This window comes from Camarhynchus parvulus, chromosome 2, assembly GCF_901933205.1.
Source record: "Camarhynchus parvulus chromosome 2, STF_HiC, whole genome shotgun sequence".
In the NCBI taxonomy this organism is placed as follows: Eukaryota; Metazoa; Chordata; class Aves; order Passeriformes; family Thraupidae; genus Camarhynchus; species Camarhynchus parvulus.
The window spans coordinates 102,547,446-102,565,063 of record NC_044572.1 but is presented as its reverse complement, the minus strand read 5'-3'; the positions used below and the strand labels follow the sequence as shown (position 1 = coordinate 102,565,063).

At 36.2% G+C, this 17,618-nt stretch overlaps 1 protein-coding gene across 1 annotated transcript in view; it reads right to left on the bottom strand.

Annotated features, from left to right (window-relative positions):
* Positions 1 to 17,618, bottom strand: part of DLGAP1 (DLG associated protein 1) — a 397,584-nt gene that overhangs the window by 238,728 nt on the left and 141,238 nt on the right. Inside the window, exon 3 of the mRNA XM_030970064.1 lies at positions 9,936 to 10,046. The gene's annotated coding sequence lies outside the window, so the exon portion shown is untranslated. The remainder of the gene's footprint in view (positions 1 to 9,935; positions 10,047 to 17,618) is intronic.

Sequence of the window (17,618 nt, the reverse complement as noted above, 5' to 3'; positions counted from 1 at the left end):
TCCAGAGAAGAGCAACAGAGCTGGTGAAGGGTCAGGAGCACAAGTCTTGTGAGAAGCAGCTGAGGGAGCTGGAGGAATTTAGCCTGGAGAAAAGGAGGTTGAGGGCAGACCGCCTTGCTCTTTCTAAGTACCTGAAAGGGGGTTGTAATGAGGTAAGAGTCAGTCTCATCTCCTATGTGACATGACCAGAGAAAATTGCCTCAAGTACCAGGGGAAGTTTAGACTGGATAACAGGAAAAAATTTCTTCACAGAAAGGATTGTCAAGCATTAGTACAGGCTCCCGGAGAAGTGGTTGAGTCCCCAGTTCTGGAGGTTTTTAAAAGATGTGTGCATGCAGCACTCAGGGATGTGGTTTAGAGGTGGACTTGGTACTGTTGGGTTAATAGTTGGACTCAATGATTTTTGAAACCTAAATAATGCTATGGTCCTATGATCAATTTCTTTAAATACAGGGAAACCACTGAGAAAGTAAATGCAATCAATATAAAATACCCATACAGAGCTGTATATATAATGACACATGGTTAACATAAGAAACATTTAGTTCAGGATTTAAGAGCTAAAAATTATTGGTATTATTGATTTTTTTTCTTGTTCCCTGACAGCTAACCAGTTACTCAGAAAGGACACACTTACATGCACACAATCTTACATAGTATCATGTGAAGTAAAGAACAGTAATTGAAAATAAAAAACTCACCATGTTGTTGAATGCTACAGTGGTCAGGCAGTTCAGGATGAATAAATCCTTGCAATAGAAGATTATCAGGATGCAGCAATTATTTTCTGTTTTCTCAGATACTCAGGCCATTGACATCTCGACAAGAAGTCAATTTTCTATCGAAACAGTCTCAAGGTATTTGTCCAAACCTAAACCAGATGCTCTCTCAAACAAGGTTATTCCTGAAACTATGCATGCCCTGTTACATTTGGTGCATCATGCTTTCCCCACAGCACAGGCTTCTTTGCTTACTGTTGCTCAGAGACACTAACTCTTGCCATGACACTGAGAGAAATCTGACTGGTGTCAGCAAATATCAAAGAGTCAAAGCCAGATCAGAAATCTTGCTGCAGGACAAAGTTCATCCTTGTTACAAATTTCCACTAATAATGATCTTACATTGGTCCAATGGCATCTGCACAGAAGTGCTGGGTTTAATATCTCATCCTGCTTATTTTCTGTGAATTAAAATACCTGCATGCCCTACAGATTTGCTTAGATATCCCTCTTATATGGGATTGCTTCTGATCTTATATCTAAGAAGCTCTGTAAATCAAGTCTCATTTCAAGTCAGTGGTGATGCATCTTTCTTGATGTCATACTGACTGCCTTCAGTCCTGCCTTTTGGACAGAGTCCACATTGTATATGAAAGAAAATATGTTTTGACCTAATCAGTCCATTTTGTACCTCCTGGAACAGCTATGTTGCCTCATGTCCTTGAACACACTTTCTGAGCTACATTTCCAAATTTAATACATAGAAAGAAAAATTAGATTTATTTGTTATTTTTATAAAACATTTGGAGAAACTTGTTATAAATATATGCATAAACATGCATATATCATGCAATGTAAAGAAATGGGATATAACAATTACATTCTGTGCAAGCATTTCTCAAACTCATTTGACCAAATCAATAAGTGAACTTAGTTTATCAGAAAGCAATGTAACTCAATTTTTATGGTGGTAAAAACCTAACTTTAACAAGGTCTACCCATCAGAAAGCAGCGTACCCTCCAGACCAGAGGGCATTTTCATGCAGTGCTCGGAAGCCAAAATCATAACAGCCTTGTAGGAAAGCATGACACTTCTCTGAGGCAGAGGAGCAAATTAGAGTATATCATTTGAATAGCTGCATTATGAGGCTATTGATGTTAACAAGGACATATATTACTTTTTGGATCACTTACACTACATTAATACTTGCTCACTTACAGAAGCCGAAAATCCCAATCTTCTAACACTGCATTTTCATTTTCTCACTCACTAACAAAAAAAGAATTCCTGGACACTGGGCACCTTCACCTCAAGCGCCTGCCTAGAATCTTGATCTTCGAAATGTAATGTATTTTAAAATTTGCCTAATTATAATTTTTCTTCCCCTACTGAATATCACAATAAATGGTTTTTATTGTGAACTTTGATAAGCTGTGCAAAGAAGAAACACAGCAGTTGCCATCAGTAATTTGTATAAAGTACACACTGCTTTATCCCCATGTTCGATTTGACAGGTCACGTGGAAGATCTATATGATAAGGATGAGAAATGCAGCAATCTCATTTGTATAATTTGTATTCTGGTAATGATATGTATTTCATAAAGATGACAAATAGGTTTTATATACCAATACAACCCGAACAGTATTTTAACCCTGTTGTCTTACTGATGTCTTGGATAAACAGATTACCAAAATATCTATGAAATATCAACCACTATGTAAACATTTACCTTTGTATTTTATATGCAACTCAATTCATTTTCATACAAATTTTATCCATCTATATTCTGAGTTTGTAACACTGGGCTGACATAGGCCTGTTTTCTTATACAACAAAATGTAAGTTTTAAAAAAACATTAAGAAGGACACACAAGTTTTAATTTCATTAAGTGTTAATAAGCATAACCAGGCCACTTATTTTTCTACATTATTTGTTTCCATGTCGTTAAAAAAACAGAATAAAGAAAAAAGCCCTCAAATCCTCAATATTCTAGGTTACTACTCTGTATTTAGATAGCATTTACCAGATGGAATTTGGATTTCTGGAGTCTCATAAAGCTCAGCTTTGTGAGTAAACAAAACTCAGGATAGAATTTGGCTCTGATTCAAGGAATACAGTGATTTTCTTCACTCATGGGTGAGCTTTACTTTGCTCTCTGTGACCATCCTATTTCAGATAATATATCTTAAAAGTAATACAAGAAAATTGGCTTGCAAGTAATACTTGCACTGATAACAGATTCAGTTTAGAAGACAGATGTATTCCAGCCATGCAGACCCTGGGAAGTGAAGCATTATAAAGAAAGAAAATAGACAATTTCAACAGTCAGGACTGCAGTGTCCAGTGACAGCAAAATTACTGCTTGTACTGGTGCATGACTGGGTGCTTAACATGTTGATAAAGCATTCAATGTAACTCTCACAATGCTAAAATTGAGCCAGCCACACACACTTATCTAAGATCCAAGTTTTCCTGGTGAGAGACAAAGGTCTGAAGTGAATTGTTTACATAGACAATACTATAGAAAATCAAGAAATGCTCAGCTAATATGTCTACCTCGTCATATCTCAGGACCTCCTCTGTTCAACACACTCAGATCACGTAGCAGGTCCTGAGGCATGACTGACCATTTCTGCTTTGGCAATGAAATAATTTGCTGAAAGCCCAGCAGACACACAGCAGCTCCTTAGGTGCTATGTCCCTGCCATCTCTGCACACAGGCCTGGTCTTTCAATCTTTTCCCTACAAGCAGCAGAATGGAGGTGAAATAACATTCTACTGCAACACTAGTGAATCACAGTCATCTTATTAGATAGGGTGCAAGTACTTCAGTAGCAATCTCAAGGAGCTCCTATTAGATCAGAACACTTCTTTTGCTGCTCTTACATACAAATAAACAAACACACTGACTGCAAATAAAAGAGGCCACTGAGACAGTGCAGTCTAACCTGCTGTGTAGCATTACAGAAACTGTCTGATACCACTTCACAGTGCCTTCCATCAAGTCCCACTTCTGCATCAGATGCTTTTAGCTCAGCTGCATTTCTAGAGGAACCCAAGAGATCTTGGAGAATTTAATGAGTACATTTCAAGGATGTTTGAGCATCTAATTCCCTGAATTGCTTCAGCAATCCTAGACTTAATTCCAAATGAAATCTTTTAAGTTACAAGAATCCACAATTGAGCTTAGTAAATTGTCCCAATGTGTATTTACTTCTGTTTAAAAATATGCACTTTGCTTCCATTTTGAGGTTTAATTTCCATGTACTGGATCTTTTTTGTCATAATTGTGAGTCTCAGAAGGTCAATATTTTGTTGCCTTCCACAGAGAGGAAAGTTTTCTGACTCCAGCCCCTCCCCCAGTACTGAATCAAATCAGCCATTATTTTCATCTCATCTGAACCAATCTTGTGATTTCTCCCAAACTATCTCCAATTTTCAACAACTTCTTCAAGCATGAACACCTTAACCAAGTATGTCCTGGAGTGGCCATGTTTGGAACAGAAAGGTGGCCTTCATGTATTAGTAAATGCGTAAAATACATAAATAAGACCTGAGTAGTGCCTTCACCGCCACTTGCAGAATCCTGTTACAGCTGGTAATGTACCATGCCCTCAAGCACCTTTTCACAGTTTTGATTTATGGGATGACATCCCTGTTTTATGCTCCTTTATTCTTGGACTGCCTAATTCTTAAGCAAAACATTTGTTTATATAGATACAGGACATGCATACAGAATGATACCTTTTGTATTTGTATTATGTACAAATTCACCCAAAATTTTTAAGCAACTTACCCTCCTCGGTATTTATCACTTCACCAATTTCTGAGCTATTTCCGTAATTTACTTTTGATGATTTTTTATTTTCTTTCACTCCTTGAAATTGCCCTGATTTCAAGGATTTGCAAGATTGGAATTTTAGTTGCTCAAATAACTTCTTGGTCAGCTTATAAAAATGAGGTGCAAAGTATTTAGTTGTGCTGATTTTGCAACACTGAAATATTTTGCCTCATTTCTAAAATAACAACAGTACGATGAAATTTCTAGCCTGAATTAAGCTATATCAATGTGCTCAGATAAATTCATGCTTTAAGAGCCAAGGCAATTCAGAAAGCTCCAATAATACACATGTTTATACATTTTATTCTTGATGAATGATGGTTTGTTAAAATGTTGATTTCTTTCCCTTTGGTCTTGAGAACACAGTCCCTGCATCCAAACATGACTGGGGTCTTTCTCAAGCATACAAGCCCTGAATACTAGAATTCTTTGCCATGGCCCAAGTGTGACCCACTACTATACTGTCCCTTCCCCAAATCACTAGACAGCTTTTTTAAACTGCGTCTGCAGAATTCAGACTGTAGCTAAAAGTGCTGGTAGGGAAAGGCAGAGAAACAAAAGGTAAGTAAAAACTATACAGTAGAAATAAAACAGATAGTAGCAAAGTTTAAAATAATGCCCATATGGCAGAGTTTCATATAAAATAAAGCTTTCAGGAGACCATAATTTTGTATCACTCAATGAGCCAGAAGAGGCTACTAACATACCTTGGCCACACTTCCTCTATCCACTTAGAACAAATATATCTTTTTATTTTGCACAGTGTCAGTTCCATCCCTGCAACCCTGAACTAAGAGGATTATCTGAATCATATTTTTTTATTATGTTTTTGATGTAGCTGTTATAATCATATAAAAATACAAAAGAAGACCATATAAGGACATATGTGCTTCCTATAACCTTTCCGGTGTGAGCATAAATGTGCAGTCCCTGATTCCATGAAGCCATCAGGAGATGGTGAGATATTTATCATTGTGCCTGTGTCTGCTTATGATGTGCAATGCAGACCAAAGAAAAGCATCTCTGCCTGCATCAGCCTAAAAACCAGTGCCAGCTCCACACGTTGGTTTGTTTCTAACAGTGGTGAATTATTTCAGGAATATGATTTTATACCATGGGAGTAAATTGGATTTCCCACTGTGCTCAGCTTGAATTTTTTTACTGGAAGAGAATGACAGCAATACAAGAAGTATTCCATTTCTCAGAGTTAATGGTGTCATTACTTTTTGTCCAACCATGAAAGCTTCTTACAGGCATCCACTTCCAGTAGTGTGCACATCCAAAAATAGCCATTCTGAGTGAATTCAAAGGCTCTTTGAGCCACTGGCATAAACCACAGTGGCAGTAGATGGCTAAAGAAAAGTACAGAAAAGCATAAAAAGGTTGAATAATTCTGGTATTTCCTGAGCTAGGGATGAACTGATCTGAGAGACCTTACCAGAATGGTACCTATCTCTAGCACTGTCCTTGCCTCAGGGATGTCACTCAGCAGTCGTGCTCTCACATGCGTCTCTATTTTGGCTGGGACTTCCACTCGAGGAAAAGAAAGTTACAAGGACAGGTGTTTCAAAATTAGAGGATCACTTAGCATTCCATTAGATTAATAGGAAGAGGTAGAATAAATAAAAAGGACTGAGATGCTTAAGAATTTGGCCTCACTTCTTCACCTATCTTTTACAATGTCATATTTATCAAGGCAATGGGAGGTTGGGCCAGGAATCAGGCAATGATGTTTTGAAGTTGCTTCATCTTTCTCTTCCTGAGTTTATTAACCTGTTTACTTTTTTATTTAAATACTATGAATCAGATAAATGAATATTTTAAATAAAAAATAATTATTTAAAAATGAAGAAAAATATATTGTTTAGTACTTTGACATTTTTTGTATTAAAGCATAAAAAGGACAAGTTTTTATTATTCTGTTTAAATCCTGCAGGTGCAATGTAGTAACGCTTTAAAGACGGCAAAAAATTAACTGATCTGAATGTTAAAAAATTTCTCTATTTTTACAGAAGTTAAGGCCAGCTGTAGGTAATAGAGTCTTCTGGAAAGTTGGGTCAATTTTCTGCACCAATAGCCTATCTTCCACCAAAAAGAAAGGTTAGTCTAGATTTCAAAGGAAGAAGTACCACACCTTTGTCTATAATTCAGTCAATAAGTATCTAGATTATACTAACTGTAAAAAGCAGGTGACAAAAGATCCATGTCTGAAATAAATTTTGACACAAAATTGATTATAGCTGTGGGGAATTATCTTTATTTCTACTAGCTGTGATGAAGGGGCATTTTTTCAGACTGACACAGGAAGAAGTGTGTGTCCTTAGCTATATCAAACATCGACCTTTCTCTTTATTTTTTTTCTTTTTTCCTCTAACTTACATACTTATATAAGCAAATTCATGACAATTTCTTGTTACTCAAAGATAAGCCTCTGTAGTTTTTAGTTGTTAATGACTGTTTCCTTACTTATAACAGTAATGAAGCTTTTGATTCAATATTTGGCTCTGGGTCCCAGCACCTCTCTATCTGCAGTTTTTGATCTTTTCTTCACATTTGTATTAGGTGCTGGAACTTAAGGATCTTTAAGGTCCTGTTCAGCCAAAGCCATTCTGTGATTCTATGGTTCTGTATCTCCATTTTCCATTATGCCTACACAGCTAGTTTGAAAGAGTTGCCCCTATCTTTAATTTTAATGCCTGGTTTTCCCATAAGTAGAGAAGGAAGTAAGAATATAGAAAATTTGAATTTTGATTTGAAATGTCTTTCTATTTATCTAATAGACAGACAAATCACTTGTCTATCTCACAGTCAGTTTAGTTTCTTTTTGCTGATTCATAACTTTCTATAACTGCTAAGGGAATTGCTATTAAGCTGTAATAAGAAATCCTGCCTAAATTTTTCTTCAAAATACCTCAAGCAAGTCATAATCAATTTTTTTTTTCAATTTTCACTAGAAATCTGTTTTTTTCTTTATATTTGATTGTAGTACCTTTGCCTCATCCAAGCTTTTCTGCCTTCTCAGTGTGTTTTACTTGAGGCAATTTTCTAATTTTTCTCATTACAGCTGTTACTTTCACACCAGGAATATTAGTAAAATACCTTATGCTTCCCCTTGTACTGCATCAAACATCATCATATCTTTCAACTGGTAATTTGTTCTCTTTCTCTTCTGTCCTTTCCCCCTGAGGAATAATATTTTGCAGAGCCTGAGACTTCAGCATAATTAGATCATACAAAACATCCGCTATCCTGTCTCCCACTAAGACAAGAGGGAGGACCTTAAGGTTTAAATTACTTCAATACATTGTCACTGTAGAAGATCAATTATATTCCTTTTGTTTGGTCTCATTAAAGTTCAATTTCATCCACATCCCTAACACATTTCCTATAGATTCTCTTTATCTGACTTTTTCAAAGCCTAGTCATCTTCTCCCTGATGATAAACATATCTTGATTTAATGGCATCTTTAAATTCTGTCTGCATTTCCCTTGAACAAAATTCACAACAAAAGAGTAACATTATATTCACAGAACCACAGAATAGTCTGAGCTGGAAGGGACCCACAAGGGCCATCGAGTCACTCTTAAATGATATTGTCAACATATTCCTGAGGAAAATAAGTGGACCACACTCTGTTCTTCTAATAAACGTATCACTAATCAAGGTACCTTCTTCAATGACATAACGTATTCTTTTACCCAAGATACTGGAAGCTGAGGGGATAGGGTGGGGGTTTTTGTGTTTATGAAAATGCATATAAATATATGTAAATGATAAGCAAATGTATTTCTGCGAGAAACTAATTCCTAAGGTAAAAATCCAACTTTTGCCTGGGAAAAATCACACCACTGCAAACCTTATGTCACCTTTTCAATAAAGTTTCAGAGTTCTACAGAAGGCCAGACTGAGGCAAAGTTAGCTGAACTGATCTATTTCACATTGTCAGAAGACACACACTGGTTCCAAGTCCTACTTTTTGTAGTGTTTATGTACCTTAGAAATATGTACTTGCAATGTATAAATACATATGTATACTATATATATAACATGCAGAATCATATCTATATCTCTACCTATCTATATATATCTCACATATAATAAATCATCATGGATACATTTTATGGCAATGGAACTGTTTCAACACTTTGCTTCATTCTCCTCTTAAAATACATTTACTGAAATACAAAGCTGCTGGATGATTAGATAACATTCTATTTGTAAGAAATTGTATTTTTTAAGTAAGGAATCCATTGAATTTTTTTTCACCAATGGAAAGCAATGAAAAAAGATCACTCTGGAGTGACACAAAGAATATTCCTATGATGTAAAATGTTTCATGCAAGATGTAAAATGTTTCTTAAACTCATGCCCCACTCAGGGAAATTTACAAATGGAAGTACAGCATCATACCTAACTAAAGTAAAATACCCATAGCCGATTATATGATTAACATATTAATTTAACATTACAATTAAATTGTGTGTAACTGAACTGTAGTGAGTCGAATATAGCTCTAAGAGTTACATTTAAAATAATACCAAATCATAGACAGAATGACCATCATTTTAAAAAGACATAAAAACTCTCCCTGTTTCTAGTGCATATATATTTAAGTCTCCATGTGATCATAAAGAAACAGGATATGGAACTGATTTCAATTTTTGTCAGTATGGTTAACATTGGGAAATACCAATAATTCCCTATATGTAGACATTTCACTGCTATTCCATTTCTGTTCCAGAGGCTAGAGGTCAGCTTATCTTCAGTATGTCCTATCAGGCCTCTCTTAGTGTAAAAAAAAAACACAAAAAAACCCAAAACAAACAGAAAAAAACCCCCAAGTAAAAATATCTGTGGAAAAGGAAGTTTTTTTCCCTACCAGAGCTTTTCCAGGCCATTTCAATGTTGCTTTCAAGATGCTGCAACCCCTTGCCAGGCTTGTCTTCTGTACTTTATTTTTCTCTCTGACCTCTCCCCTTTGTTACATTCCTCTAGGCCAAATCAATCCTTCCTCTTACATTCCCTACACTCTCTCCACAGCTCTGGTGTATCCAGCTGTATAGGGCTCTACTCATCATTCAAGTTTATATTAAGTTTATATTATATATGTACATTTCTACATTAATATCAGACTTGTGAAAATCATTCGCCACAATATTCAGACACCCAGTATTAACAGAGCCCTCATACTAGTTAAATACAAAGATGTGTTATCATATGTGTAATTTTCTGGCTACCTTCACTTCCATTAAAGCAGTCGAAAGTTCATAATCATTTGGCTCCCTGCCTTTGCAAGAGGCAGTTCTGGAGAAAATGAATAAAAGCAATGCAGAGAGAGATCAAGGAGAATAATCAGAGGAAAGGACTCACCTCTTTTAGTCAGTTTTCCATTTTAGTTGTTTCAATAGTTAAAGAGGGAAGAGATTTTTTTGCACACTCTTTAATTCAGATGTCAGTTCCAATACTTGATGCTTGACTGTTCTGAAACACAATCAAAGTGTAGGAGTTAAAACTACTGGCCTGAAACAAGATAAAATTATTAACATGGCAAGGATCTATGTATTCATTAAAAATCACAGCAATATTGAGATGTTTTATAGCAATGCTCCATGGCAAGGTTTTCACATGGTTCCAAACTCTCCTTCTGGCAACAAAAAAAGAATATTTTGATTGCATAATGCTGCATTTGTGGTGCCATCTCAGCCTTCCTACTCTCCCTGCACAACGCATGAAGAGTTTGTTGGCCTTTTGACAAAAAGATACCGAGACTGGTTATATGTGATTGCCTCAGTAAATCTCTGCAAGCTCACCTCTCCCCCACTCACTCCCTTCCACAACCTTTTCTCACTCTACATAAAACACCATGGAACCCCGCTGTCTGTGTCTGGAAAAGCAGAGGAGAATGGTGAGAAAACCTGAACCACCCAGCTCTATACATGGTGCTTCCCACACCAGCATTCGATGGGTAGGGGACAAAATTGCAATGGGAAGCCACTGCACATCAAAATATATAATTTTTTAAAATTATATAAACTGAAAATACTTATTTATAAGCCATTTTCTCTCTCTTATAAGCAAAATCATATACATGTTTTTCTCTCTTACTTCTCCAGTACTACTTACTGAGGCTAACAAAAATAAATGGCTTTCCTCTGTGTTCTATATTTATTCTCTATGAGTCATCTCACTATTTAAGTTTTGTTTCTGATCACCTAAAGGTCTAGCCTATTTTATTCTGTCTTTTTTTATGGGAACAATTTGAAAGTACAAGCCAGAATAAGTGTGAATATTTTGTCTTGTAAAAGCAGTTAACATCTCAAATCAAAATTTTCCTGTAAAGCATATTAAAAGAAAATAAATTCACAGCTAAGGATGCTTTGATACTAGCCTTGGACTATACTGAAGATTTATAACTACAATAACTTGTTTGATATGTTCTTAAGTTATTTTAATCTCTTGATGCTCATTCAAAGAAATACCTTTCCACATCACAGTTAGCTATTGGGGGCTAGTTGTCAGAAAAAGCAAGTAAAAATTTTCAGAGCAAAAATAACCTGAAAATATTACAAACTCATGCTTATACAACTAGAAGAGACCAACCCAATCAGAGTCTGATGTCCCACTTCCCACAGGCTAAAAAACTTCCATAAATTAATTCCTTTGGAAGCGGGATGCACATCTTAGTAAAACATCAAGCTTTGGATTGAAATTCTTTCAAGTAACCACTAAGAGGACAGGAAGAGCCTCTGTACACAAGAGGTGATTATTCCTGGGAATTCCTTGACCTCTGAAGCAGTCAAACAGATGACAGCTGCAGCCTCCTCTTTGTTACTTTCTTTATTTTTATTGTGAGTCCTGTTTCAAAGATAAACTAAATTCTGACACTGCTTCAGAGTCTCTGACATTACTGTCAGGATAGAAACATTCTAGTGTTTCTAGTAGTAGTACTCCAATGGCAGCACTTGCTGTAGAACTGGCTTTGAGGGCCTGCCTCTTCCTTGAGGTATGTAACACTCTTTAGTGTATTTCTTCTTAATTCTAAATTTAAATTTCCAGTTCTTTCTCTACAGTTGGTCTTTCTTGGTTGGTTGCACATAAGTACAGTTGGTTTTTTTGTCAGAAGTGGGAGAAAACAATATGTTCAAAGCAGGAAAATGAGATGATAAAATTATCAGATTGGCAGTGGGATCAAGAGAGAGATACAGAACTAGAAACTGCCTTTAAATTATATCAGAAATGCACAGATTTCCTGTTGACAGGATCTCTTTTCAGGAAGGCTTTAATTTGTCTATAATATTGACTACATCATAAGCATTTCAGACTTTCTGTGAGAGTATAAAATTGACTGAGTATATTTAATTGTAGCGAGTAAACTGGATTGATTTTTTCTTATAACATCTCTTTAGGGAGTTTACAAACATAAATCTCTAAAGGAACAAATCCTCCATGTGTTTAGGAGGATCCTTGAGTTGTGAGGACTTCTCTGAACCCATTGAAACTCCCATGCTTGAAGATTTGGTTGAGAACCTTGCTGAAGCTGGGCTCAGATGGGCTTCTCTTAGCTGACAGAATTTCATGGATAAGAGAAATTTTAACTTGTCAGATGTATTTAGTCATGACACTGAAGGCACGCAATGTAAAGGTATCACCTGCAGCACCCAAGTGTTAAGTGCACTGTAAGCCACTGCCTGAAGTGTAAAAAAGAGAAAATTTGAAAGTAACTTTCTGCAAACAGCTAAGTATATATGACAGAGTTTTCAGAGATGGCCATGGACTACTGTGCTTCAGATTCTGTACAAACAGATGGCACTATCCCTGTCGACAGTCCAAACAAAGTCAACATTGACTTAATAGTTTTAAAATTTCTTTAATTCTTCAAATGTTTTGGTCTTTCTTATTTGTGCATGTCTATGCATCCTAGCCTTCTTTGACCACTTTCCCTAATTTTTATTTAATCAGAGAGGTACAACCAGAGGAGGTTCACAAAAAAGCAAGATGATGATGGAGTGCACAGAATGACTTCTGTGTAAGGGACAAATAAATAGAGGAACACTACAAAAAAAGAGGAAATTGAATCATGGAAGATTATGAAAACAACCATAGGACATTAAATCAAGCTGATTAAGAGTCACATCATAAAAAGCGATGCCTCAGGATTTAGCTTTTATATTTTTTAGATTTTGTACTGCTTTAGTGTGTAGTTCTGAGCTTTATATTAAGGGATAGTAAGCTCTCTCCATAGAGTAGGTGGACAAAACAGTTCCTTCTCTAGCTGGGGACCAAGGGCAATCTCAGGCCCAAGAGCATAAACAATGTGGACTGAAGAGAGAAAAACAATAAGAATGGGACTTCAAAACTGGAAGCTGTAATTTGTAAATTAATTCCAATATGCTAATGAACCAGAACTTATAAAAGTGAGAAATCTCAGGACGGGTTGCCCATTTTGTGACCATTTTGGATTCATCTTGGATGTAGCCCTGGTTGGGCTTTTGTACAGCCCAAGGCGTATCCAGAGGCCTTTCAATAAATACCTACTTTATTTAACTCTGTCTATTCTCTGCTCTAGGCCAGCCTTCACAAGGCATCCAAAGAAGGAAAGCTGAACAAATAAACAAAGAGGGGTGGCTTTTTCTGCAAAGTGCATTTGTACCGTGGGACTCCTGCCACAGTAGGTTATGGGGATAAAATCATACCTTCCAAGAGAAGGAAAAGTGTGGGAAAATTAAATTTCCTCAATTTAGGTAGCTAGAAATGTTTAGAAACATGCAGCTCAGAAAGACACAAAGTTCAAGACATCAGGAGGCTAAGGGAATATGTCTGACATGTTTGTATATTCTTTCTTTTGATCTCCAGTGCATGAAACAGGGCATGAGACAAAATACTTTTGAGTTTGATGGTGATTTTTATAATTTTTTGGTGTTTTTAGATAGATTTGTTAAAAAGAAACCTGGAAGAAAATGTGGCAAAGAACAGGAGGAAAGAATAACCCAGAACAGGTGCCTAGGGAGCCTGTGGCATCTACATCATGGGAGATACTGAACACTCAGTTGAACAAGATTCTCCACAACTTGATAACTGTCTATAATTCCTTACTAGGTAAATTATTCTGTGAATCTGTGTGTTTGAGAAACAGACTCTAATCACATCTATACCATTCCTGTGCAGAACACCAATTCACAGTGTGATCATTATCATTAAACCAAATTTCAATGAGGAAATGAAGGGCAGGTCTTCAAGTGTTTTATTACTTACTAAACCATTTGATTTCTCTTCTAAATGATGCTTCTTTACACTCCTGAGGTTCTGCTCATATGCATAATTTTTAATTAACAATACATACTATAAAGGAAATGGATGAAATTTTTGCCTGTTTTTCCCTATTTTTTCCATCTCTTCTTACATTTTATTAAAGTAATTCACAGTGAAGGTGGATGACTATCCATTTTTCTGTACACAATATCAAGATACTGACCTACATTAACAACCCAAATCTGTTCCATTACAAAGCTGTACTCAGTGGGCCATTATATATACTTCAACCTTTCAATGAGGGTGAATACCTGAGGTGGCAAATGGCAGATAACCTCTGATGTTCAGAAGAGGCCTCTTTCACACGATGATTTAGTGCATATTAAGCCACTAAAATCAACATTTTTTTTTTTTACTTTTAAAGCACTGGGCAGGAACCTCACATATTTGCTACCCAAATGATAGCAAAATAATAATAATTGCAGAAATTAGCATTGCCTAGTAACTACATGCAAATGAACACTCTAAAAATTTAATTACAACCACACTAGTGTAGTAGTAATGGGAATACCATAAAGCTTAGCAATGAGCAGAAAACTCAGTCTTCTTCCTATGAAGCCAAGACTGCAATATCACACACATTTATTGAACCTCATTTGTAAAATTAAGAGTCTCCCTCAGACAATTAAAAATCATGCTGAGTACTCAGCCACAGTAAATTACGAATATAATTAAGTAAATAATAAGAAAGCCCAAGTCCCTACTTAAATGCACTGCCAATTCAGCTAATCCAAGCACAGCAAATATTAATGCAATATTTCACTGTCTACAGCTCAGCTCCTGATCTACAGTAATAATAACACATTAAGGTTTTGTTCATACTCAGAGCAAACCACTTATTTTCCCCAAGACAACTGGAGCACCAGGTTGCCAATAATAAGCTGCTCATATCTTCCATCATCCTGCTCGGGAAGGCAGGCTGAGAAGATGAGCACTTTTAGCCTGATTGTATTTGCCACCAATTACAGAGTCACAGTCTTTTGGTGATTCTTCACCTTAAACTGAAAATAAGATAACCTGAAGGATTAAAATCAATGCCAATTAAAGGGCTCTGCAAAGTGTGATTTTTAATTACGCTGCCTTGGGAAGTCACTACACAATCACTATTTGCATTTCAATGCTTCTGCATACAAAGCACAAAAGAATTGCATCTTGGAAAAACCTTCTGATTTTAGCAGCTGGCACACCAATGAGAAAAAGTTTAAAGTTCTGTATTAGAGATAAGCACTATGCAAGAAATGAAATGTGTCTAAAATTATGCTGACAGCACATGTCACTTGCCAACAATGTACACTAGCATTGATATGAGCTGTTGTTTACAAGCTCGCAGAGAAAGGATTAAATGCAATTTAATTAATTCAAACTTAAATATGTATTTTTACCACTGTACAGCAGTGTGTGAATGGCAGACATTTCACTGTCTTGTTGCAGTTGTATTATTCTCAGCCCAACCTCATAAATATTAATTGCTTTTGAAACTGAGTTATAAGTCTGCACATGAGATAAAGGAAAAATCCCAAGCACAGGCTTTCCCTCAACATCAATCCACAGGAGGAATAAAATATTCTCTATGAAATGTTCCTGCATCAGCACCAGGGGGAAGTTCTGCAGTCTATTCTAGTTGGAGGTAAATGGTTTTAATTTGCTCTTCATTGTAACTGAAAGAATCAGTTATATAAAGCCTTAATATTTCCAACCTCTTTCTTAATAAGGAGAAGCTTCCACAGCTCCTCACTTGACTACCCCACTGTGAGATTTTTCATGCAGTGTGAATGAAGAATTTGACTCTAAAGCAGGCAGAAAACTACAAACAGAGGCAAATTAAAAAAAAATCATAAATCCACAATTTTCTATATCTACCACCATCCCAAGAATGCATTTTAACAGAAATAGTTAAAAACCATAAATTTAATAAAACTTTTTAATGTGTTTTGTTCCATTGCTCACGTCATTAATACAGTTGAAACTGGGCTGAGAAGGAAGGAAGGAAGGAAGGAAGGAAGGAAGGAAGGAAGGAAGGAAGGAAGGAAGGAAGGAAGGAAGGAAGGAAGGAAGGAAGGAAGGAAGGAAGGAAGGAAGGAAATTTTAGGCCATGATTATTATATATTAAAAAATTCACTGTGAAGCACTGTATAGAGACCCGTGAATTCAATTCCCCTTACCATTTGACATGTATGTATAGAGAGGAATATTTATTCACACCACATATATGATGAAAGTCTCTCCATTGCACCTGCACAGTCAAGTGAAATGTTACAAACAAATCAACTCCAATCTTTTTCTCTCAACTACTTATTCATCTCTTGAAATTTACAACTAAAGTATCTGTACATCATAGAAGTGGTTGCAACATAACATAGGTACCTCAAGTAACATTTCCAGAAATATATAACAGTCCTTCCCAAATTACCCTGGTCTCCATATTTCTCATACAGAATTTACATTGCATCAATTCCCTTTTGGGAACACATATAGCAGTAAATATGTCAGTACTACTTCAAGAATTACTGTGCTTTTAAAGCACTCTGAATTTTCATCTCTTTATTCCCCAAAATAACATGATGGGCAGTAGAAGGCAATAAAAAACCCCCAAGGTTTATTGTTTCTCCTGGTACACAGTCAAAAGTAGACAATTTCAGAATACATCTTCCAGAACCTACATGTGAATTTTAAACATGCCGAGCTCATGATTTTATTGCATGAAATACTACTCCTGCAATCATCAAAAACCCCTTTGCTTTGAAATGCTGAGAAACTGCTTCCAGCCTAAATAGCAATCATGATGCATTTGAGCAGTTTTTGATACTGAACATGTTAAAAAATGGCATCCAGCTGTTGCAGGAAGAAACTTTCAATTACACAGTTGGTTGAAAGTGCACTGCATAGTAAATAACTCTACTTGTGCAGCACTATTAGGAATCTGCAAACAGGGGGATACTTTGATAATCTAATCATACCTTTCCATAAAGGCTAAATTTCTATTTCCACAAATCAATCTGTGTAACAGATCATCTGTCAAAGTATTTAAAAGGATATTTATTTCTCTTTACTATTTCCTGGTAAAAATCTCTCTCTCAATCTCTCTCTCTCTCTCTCCCTCTCTCTCTCTCTCTCTCCCTCTCTCTCTCTTGTTCTTCATGTAGTCCATGTCATTCTGTTCTTGCTTTAGAGCCAAAGCTAAACATCACTGTGGATGTTTATCCACCTCTGTGGATATGACAGAGGCTTTCCCAGCAAGTTTCCATGGTTAAAACATCTGGCTAGGTAATGGCTTTCACATACAGTGCACAATTTTTTATGCTCAGTCATCATCCATTCGTACTTAAAACTCAAACCTTCAAACTTCCTGAACAAGGCTCTAGTTGCACTTGATGTGGAAAAAAAAGCTGTCAACAGAAAATTCATTATCTTTCCATCATGCTATACTGGATGGTAACATGAGGAAACTTTACTCCTGCATGAATTCCCACCAAACTGAACTGTCTTTGTTAGTCAAGGCTCAGTAGGGATTATGTCCTGCACAGATAAGCACTCCTTTTGTTGGTAGAGAAATTGCCTTTTTTTCTTTTTTTAAAGCAGAGCAAACCACGTATTTTTCTGTCTTGTCAAAGAGAGTACAAAAGACCTAAACAAGTTCAAACTATCTTGTCAACAAATCTGATTCAGAAGTGTACAAAATAACTGTATATGACCCATGCTTAAATTATGGCAAGCATAAGATCCTGATGCGCATCTCAGCAAATG